Source organism: Trachurus japonicus, chromosome 7 (genome assembly GCF_045865225.1).
Source record: "Trachurus japonicus isolate A0001 chromosome 7, Traja_1.0".
NCBI classification, from domain to species: domain Eukaryota; kingdom Metazoa; phylum Chordata; class Actinopteri; order Carangiformes; family Carangidae; genus Trachurus; species Trachurus japonicus.
In genome coordinates this window covers 22,545,150-22,551,530 of record NC_140913.1, presented here as the reverse complement: position 1 = coordinate 22,551,530, position 6,381 = coordinate 22,545,150, and the positions used below count along the sequence as shown (strand labels likewise).

The 6,381-nt window shown below is 40.2% G+C and overlaps 1 pseudogene across 1 annotated transcript; it reads left to right on the top strand.

The window, feature by feature from the left end:
- Nucleotides 1-540: 540 nt before the first annotated feature.
- Nucleotides 541-3,513, top strand: LOC146984761 (cytochrome P450 3A27-like; annotated as a pseudogene). Its single transcript, XR_015036225.1, has 13 exons — nt 541-546; nt 812-925; nt 1,011-1,063; nt 1,165-1,264; nt 1,349-1,462; nt 1,607-1,702; nt 1,800-1,947; nt 2,049-2,175; nt 2,267-2,343; nt 2,597-2,756; nt 2,843-3,055; nt 3,126-3,288; nt 3,368-3,513. The product of XR_015036225.1 is annotated as a cytochrome P450 3A27-like (transcript).
- The last annotated feature ends 2,868 nt before the right edge of the window (nt 3,514-6,381 follow it).

Genomic DNA, 6,381 nt, shown 5'->3' with positions numbered 1-6,381 from the left:
TAATGCACTAAACAATACTCACACACTAACTTGCTTACCCTGATCACACTGATGTTACAGACATCCATGCTAATATGAAAAAAAGGAAAAGATTTTCATTGATTTCTGATGAATAAATTGTTTATGTTGACCTTTAAAATGCTGCGCCTCCCTCCTTGTCATGGCTGTATGAGTCAGACTGTGACAGCAATAAAAGATTAAATTGCAAACTTATTCAGCCCACATGTGTAGCTCAGTATTTAATAACAATACATTAGTCATTTTATGGAGGAGACACCATCTGCATGCAAAGAAAACAGTGCATTCAAATCATAGCCCTCCAGCATTAGTGATGTGACACCTGTGATTTTCAAGTTGAAATATACTCCATAAAATGTCCATTTCAATGTATTTTAAATGACCAGGGAGTTTCATCATTTGAAGACAGGCATTGAATATCTGGCTAATGAAGCAGTAACGGTTCAATCAGGAATTAAGAGTATCTCCTCTCTGCCTCCATTCACAATTCTCGAGTGTTCTCCATCTCTGACCCCATTCTTCATGCCAGTCAGAAGACCTCAGATGTTAGATCATGTCATGATTTCATCCAGACAATCACATTGTCCCTGTCATCCTTTAAATCTTTCCTGTCTTCTGCTGTCAGCTGTCACGTCTGTGTGTTTGCTGTGACCTCCTCCACACTGTCCACCTCCAGTCTTTATATTCAGTCAAGCCGTGCTCATAATCACCATTCATCACAATAGCGTCTAACATGAAAGACATAAAGCCTGGAGAAAAATCCCAAAGTACTAAAATTTGGATTTGGTTTTAGTGTTCTAATCCTGTTTTTAATCCTGGATATGCTCCATACAGCTTTTTCAAGAAAATTGGTATCCAAGGACCCACACCTTTGCCCTTTATTGGAACATATCTGGAATACAGAAGGGTGAGATGCGTGTTCCAGATTGATACGGTGATCTGAGTAGCCATATTTGATATATTTGTCACTTCTCTCTCACTTTATTCCACAGGGCGCCCAGTATCTTGATATGGAATGCTACCAGAAATACGGAAAGCTTTGGGGGTAAAAAATTAGTGAAGAAAGACTACATCATGTCATTCATGTTGCATGCAATGTTCCAGGACTGAACTGCATCACTACAATACTCGCCATTGCATTACAAGGTTGTACGATGGCAGGCAGCCTCTCCTGGCTGTAATGGACACAGCTATGATCAAAACAATCCTGGTTAGGGAGTGTTATACAGTCTTCACAAACAGACGGGTAAAGAAAAAACACTGCAGGGGCAATTTAATACCTCATACAATTTAAAGAACCCAGTGTAAAGAAAACCTCTGTGTTGTTTAGGATGCGGGCCTGAACTGACAATTATATGATGCCGTATTCCTGGCAGAAGACAAGGAATGGAAGAGGATCCGCAGTGTGCTCTCTCCATCATTCACAAGTGGCCGACTGAAAGAGGTTGAAAAGCGCTCATTTAAGTGTATCCTGAAGTGTAGAACTGCTTTCTAGAGTGTTCTAATTTGATTCACAGGCTCACACGTTTGCTATCTACATACAAAAGGATGTGATGATTAAATCTTTTCATTATTCACTTTGAGGCAGATGTATGGAATAATGTTGAAGCACTCAAGTAATCGAATCAAGGGCCTTCATAAGCAAGTGAAGGAGAAGAAAGACATCGTAGAGGTCAAACAGTAAGTACAGAACCCACTGCTTTTTCATCAGCCGTCTCTTGCTCAAGGATAAGAGCTGTTACTGAAGTCAGTTGGAATTACATGTTGTCCTTTTTTCAGAGTATTTGGACCTTAGTATGGATGTTGTGGCCGGTACTGCTTTCAGTGTAGACATGGATTCCATCAACCAACCCTCCGACCCTTTTGTGACAAACATTAAGAGCCTGCTGTCAATTTTCAGTTTCAAGAATCCCCTGCTAATAGTGATTGGTATATCAAACATTAATTTGTCATCAGAATATCTTGTCTTGTCTTGTCTTGTCCTCCCAACAAGCTGAATTTAGTATATTTTCAATTCTTATTCATTTCAGTTCTTTTTCCATTCTTGGGACCATTCCTTGAGAAGATCGGTTTGTCGTTGTTCCCTGCTGACGTGATGAATTTCTTTTTAACTCTATAACGAGGATCAAATCTGACCGAAATAAAAATAACCACAAAGTAATTCACTGTAGTTACAATTGATTTGATTTTGGGTTTCTATTCATAACATTTCTGTTGAACTCACTTTTTTTGCATTTTCATCTGGCAGAACCGAGTGGATTTCATGCAGTTGATGGTCGACTCTCAGCTTTCAGAGGACAAAAATGATACCAGCGAACAAAAAGGAAGAGAAAGAAACCAAACAGAGGACTTGAAGTATCAGTATAATCTCTGTAGGTTGAGGGAAAGTACTTAATAAAAATATTAGGGAACATTAATCACAGAAAAGTTCATTTTCCAATGACTGAATAAAAGAAGAGTCTTTGTCCAAGCTATGGTTGTTGAGCTTTTCCACTCATCATCATTATCTAACTGCCCCAAACTTTTAACATGATACAGTAGTAATACTAACTTAATCATGGTGTGTTTATGTTGCAGGGCTCACTGATCATGAGATCCTTTCTCAGGCTATGATTTTCATCTTAGCTGGCTATGAATCCAGCAGCAGCTCGCTGTGTTTTTTAGCCTACAACCTGGCAACCAACCCACACGTCCAAAAGACACTGCAGGAGGAAATTGATAAAACCTTCCCAGAAAAGGTTGTTCAGGTTGTTCAAATGCAATTTTTCAGCACCCCAATTTGGGCATCTATCAAATTTCTATGTAAAACTTTACTCTCCTCCAGGGTCAGCCAACTTATGACGGCCTGATGCAGATGGAATATTTGGACATGGTGGTGAATGAGTCTTTGAGGCTGTATCCCATTAATAATCGGCTTGAGAGAGTGGCAAAGACTTCCATTGAAGTGAACGGTGTGACCATCCCTAAGGGAACTACTGTCATGATTCCACCGTGACCCTGCTTTGTGGTCTGAGCCTGAAGCCTTCAAACCTGAAAGGTATTGTACTGGATTAATGGAAAGATCATTTGACTGAACAACTAACCGATTCCTGCTTGTGTATTTTTAGGTTCAGCAAAGAGAACAAAGACAACGTAGATCCTTATGCCTTCCTAACCTTTGGAGCTGGACCAAGAAACTGTCTTGGCATGCGATTTGCTGTCTTGATGATGAAGCTGGCCATAGTGGAGATCCTTCAAAACTTCAGTCTTGTCACCTGCGAGGAGACGGAGGTGAGAGGACATTTTTTATTTATGATGGAAAGAAAGTGGGGCTTACGCTTTGATGGAACCTGATTGATGTTTTTTTTAGATTCCAATGGTGTTGGCAAATGATTTCTTTACTACACCCAAGACACCCATAAAAGTGAGGCTGGAGCCTAGAGCAAGTGCTGCAGATTCTTCTTCAGGTTGACTTGGTGTAGCTGTTACCTGGCAATTCTCACTTCACCATCAAGTCATCAGTGTATGCTTCCATAAATGTAGCCTACTTTTATAGAAAACAAACATGTATTCTTATTCTTTTAAAATACAGCTGCCTGTGCTTCAAGAAGAATAACAAACAACTCACCTCCATTTATTTATAGTATGTATGGTTTAAAATGTAGCAAAATACTGTATATGAACAATTCAAGCTCAATTTATAAAAATCTGACTTGTGGGTTCCCTTCTTTTTCAAAAATCTCACAAAAGTCGTATTATCTGAATAAACCGTTCGTTCACTGACATTTGCTTTGCATTCTCTATTCAGCTGAAAACTAAAACCCAACCAACAACATGTTTTATTTGTTAGGTTTCTCACAGACAGTATAATTTAATGTCTTGAATTTGAAGGAATATAACTACCACTACTCTTATAAAGTGTGTCTTGTCACCAATCTGCTAGGGAAATAAACTTCAAGATGTAATCACAGACTGTTGCTTTGACTTTTCCTTCATTACCCTCTCAGGTTAAAGTTCTTTTAGTACAGGATAACGACCTGGTTCTTAGAAAAATGAGGAAATTAGTTGTACTTGAAAGAATGAATGAATCACATTTAAGCCATTTGCTGTAAGAGATTCAGCAATGGAGAGAGAAAGAATGTGGATGGACTGGCCAGTTGCACCCACCTGCACAAACTGCCTATCACGACCTGTGGAGGGACAAAAAAAAAAAAAATACAAGCACCAATGGTATGTATAAGTGAATGTAACAGCTGTCAGGTTGAATGTACTGCAAAAGCACAATATGAAGAAATTAATAATGGTCCAACATGGCCTGTTTACATGTTGTTGTATGTTCTGTTTGGTTTTACTTAATGCATGGAACTGACAGCTTGTCATGTGGTTGGTACACCTCATAGACCGGCCTGAAGAAAAAGCGCAAGCAGGCCAAGTGGATGATGATGTTGTCTTTGTCTCCAGCTTCCACAAGTTTAACTCTGAGTCTGACTCACTTGGGATTATCTGGTTTAAGTGAGCGTAACATTGGCTATTCAGTATAAGTATTATGAAGAAGCTGGCAATCAAGTGGCTCTGTAAACTAGGGGATAACCTGTCTGCCTATACTGTAAGAGTGTTCATGTGAAAGAAGTAGCTATTAAATCTTCTTCAGTTCAGGAACAGACACTATGTTGAAGATAAACTACTGCTAACTGAATTTACACAATCTTCTACCGATCATATTTTTTCACAATACAGCCATACTTCTGAGAACAGCTCTAGTAATTGTTCCAGTATGACGTGCTGTGGTCAGAGCGTTACTAATTAACATGACTAGACAAATATTTACTCTGTAGTGTAAATTTAATATAGTCCTTTATGATAGACACTGACAATTTCAAGGCAGTATATTATTTTAAAACAGGGACAAAGCACAAAAAACATTAATCTCGTGAGACAAGAAAAGATGTCTTGAGCCAGGTTATACCAATATTTTCTAATTTCCACCTGTTATGCTGTGGTATTAATGATCATGTATAGTGTAATTGGACACCATTCTTAAAGAAGTTTGAGCGCACAATATTTCAGTCAACACTGGATAAAAACATAGCATTTTTAATATTTCCTGTTTTAAAAGATCTCACCCACTCAAAATTGATGCACTCAAGAAGCATGAGAAAGCTCATTGTTAGAGTACCTCCTAACACTCTAGTGCAGCGGTACTCAATAGGCGGCCCGCGGGCCGCATCCGGCCCGCCGAACCATCCAATCAGACCCGCGACTGAGTTCTACTAGTTTATATTACTCTATACTGTATTTCTTGGGCTCCGTGCGCCTGTAAGTCAAAGCGCTGGGACATGGAAACACGTCGCTCCGTTTGTGTGTGCCTGTGAGGCCCTGCACTGGGATACAGAAACGCCGACGAACCCAAATCACCATGCGCGAGTGTTTGGGGAGTCGGCTGGACTGCAGGGTTTTCCCTGCCTGTCTGCAGAGACCGTGGGTGATTTTCACCGCCGTCTTGGTTCAACTGTGTGTGCATCATGCATGGGGGGCCGTTCAGATGAAGCGTCTTTTGCGCGCGCTCAAACCCATTCAATGTAGCCGCGCGTCATGCACGCGCACAACTCAAAAGCCGTAGCCGCGCGCATTTGATGAGATGCATATTGTTTTTCCGTGCACGTCTGCGGCGCACAGCTGCACGACCTGCTTCTCCCCCGGTGTTGTGTCCCGGTTCCCTCGGCCTGTGTCTCTCCTACTGTTTCCCACTGAGCTCTGCCTCGTTTGACAGGTGAAGGAAGCCCATGTGTGGAAAGACGTCTCCTCCGAGATGTAGAATGTGTATTATAGAAGAGAAACACACATTTCAGGACCAATGACTTGTATCCTCAGAACAGAGTCAGACGTCCTGTGATGGTCAGGTCATATTTAAATTGAAAATCACAGGGCATGTCTGAGGATACAAGTCAGCAGTGTAAAGCTCCAGCATGATATGTAAATGATGATATGATAATGTCAAGATTTTTCATTTTATATCATACAAAACACCATGAAGTGTATAAATAAAAATGATGTGCTTACAAGTAAAATAAAAATATTTAAATTATTAGACGAAAAAGGTTAATTTAATTTCAATCTAGGCCTATTTGGATGTGCGGCCCCCAAGGTGTCTGTTAAGAAAAATTCTGGCCCTTCGACAAATGTATTTGAGTACCCCTGCTCTAGTGGTTAAATGTGTATTACACACAAATTACATTTTAAATGGCACAATTACCTGACACCTTGATAGGTTCTCCATCGGTACTGCACTATGGTCACTTTAACTGAAGATGATTTTACATTTGCAGGGACATTTTTTGTCAGAGGGCCAAACTAAAAGGCTGTGTTTGTCCACTTGTTCTGTAT